Below are 1,933 nucleotides of genomic sequence, written 5' to 3'. Positions count from 1 at the left end.
TCACATGGCCAAAGCACTTGAGATGGAAGAAGTCTCACCATCCTCACTTCTTAGAAGCATTCTGGATATATTTCTTCCAAGAGATATTTGTTAGTTCTTCTGATAGTTCATGGTATATTTAATATTCTTCACAAATAACATAATTCAAACATATCAATTCTTCACCAGACTTCCTTATTCATTGACCAGTTTTCCCATGTATATGAAACAACTGAAAATATCATGGTTTGGGTCAGGCACACCTTAGTCCTCCAAGTGACATCTTTGCTTTTTAAAACTTTGAAAAAGTCTTTTGTAGCAGGTTTTCCAATGCAATGTGTAGTTTGATGTCTTGACTGCTGCATCTATGGACATTGATTGTGGATCTAAGTGAAATGAAATCCTTGACAACTTTGATATGGATAGCAGTGCAAAATCTCGTCATACCTTAGCCTATTCCCAGGAATGAAATTCCTACACAAGTTAAACAGGTAGCCTCCATACTAGTCGGAAGTGGATTTTAATCAAGACTCCAGAACTTACAAGCAGCATGAAATATATTGATTAACCTCTTTGAGCTTCAGTTTTGCCAACTATGAAAAAAAAAAAAAAAAAAGATAATAGTTGTATGAATTGTTAAGAAGCCAAAACCAGATAACAGGTAAAAACTACTTAGGTCACTGCCTGGCATAATAAGTAAGCAGTATCTTTTCATATCATAATCTGTAGCACTTTGTTGGAGACAGCAAGAGGGGTAGAAATACAAGGATCATTTTTTTTTCCTGAAAAGTAATAACCTTTATAATTTCTTGTATTAATAATTTTATTAAGTCTATTTTGACAATTCAACCTTTGAATGAATTCGGTTTTAACTGATTGACTATTGTGTACTTCCACCACTTGTCTGTCAGTTTGCTATACTGTGGTAGCTTGCACGTTGTTGTAAGGCTGGAAGCTATGCCACAGGCATTTCAGATATCAGCAAGGTCACCCATGGTGCACAGATTTCAGTGCAGTTTCCATATTAAAGAAGACTGGGGAGAAGGACAGAGACATTCACATTTTTTGGGGAAAAAAACAACTATGGCCACTGAAAACCTTATAAAAAGCAGTGAAACTCTGTCTGATATATTACTTGAAAACTTTATGAATAGCCCTGAAAGATTATCTGGTATAATGCTGGAAGATGAGCCCCTTAGGTCAGAAAGCACTCAAAATATGAATATGTAAGTAAGGAAGAGCTGCCTCCTCCTCAAAGTAGAGTTGACCTTAACGGCATGGAAGGAATTAAGCTTTTGGAACTTCCATTTGCTGATGGGGCGGGACTCAAAATGGGAAGAAACAACTGCAAACATCCATTAATAATTGGAATGAAATGTGTGAAGTATGAATTTGGAAAACTGGAAGTTGTCAGAAAGGAAATGGAACACATTAAAAGATCAATATTATTCTGGACATTAGTGAGCTGAAATGGACTTGTATTGGTTATTTTGAATCAGACAATCATATGGTCTACTATAGTGGAGATGGTAAATTGAAGAGGAATGACATGCATTCATCAACACAAAGAATCTTTCAAGATCTATCCTGAACTACAATGCTGTCTGTGATAGGATATTATCCACATGCCTACAAGGAAGACCAGTTAATACTACTATTATTCAAATTTACACACCAACCACTAAAGCCAAAGATAAGAAAATTGAATATTTTTTACCAATTCTGCAGTCTGAAATTGAACAAACATGCAATGAAGATGTATTGATTATTACTAATGATTGGAATGTGAAAGTTGGAAACAAAGAAGAATCACTGGTAGTTGGAAAATATGGCCTTGGTGATGGAAATGATGCTGGAGATCACATGATAGAGTTTTGCAAGACCAACACTTATTCATTGCAAATGCCCTTTTTAAACAACATAAATGGGGGCTATACATGTTTACCTAGCTAGA

This window comes from Orycteropus afer, unplaced genomic scaffold (genome assembly GCF_000298275.1).
Source record: "Orycteropus afer afer isolate SDZICR_OR568_19922 unplaced genomic scaffold, OryAfe1.0 scaffold00251, whole genome shotgun sequence".
In the NCBI taxonomy this organism is placed as follows: domain Eukaryota; kingdom Metazoa; phylum Chordata; class Mammalia; order Tubulidentata; family Orycteropodidae; genus Orycteropus; species Orycteropus afer.
Note: the sequence above shows the minus strand (reverse complement) of the source record.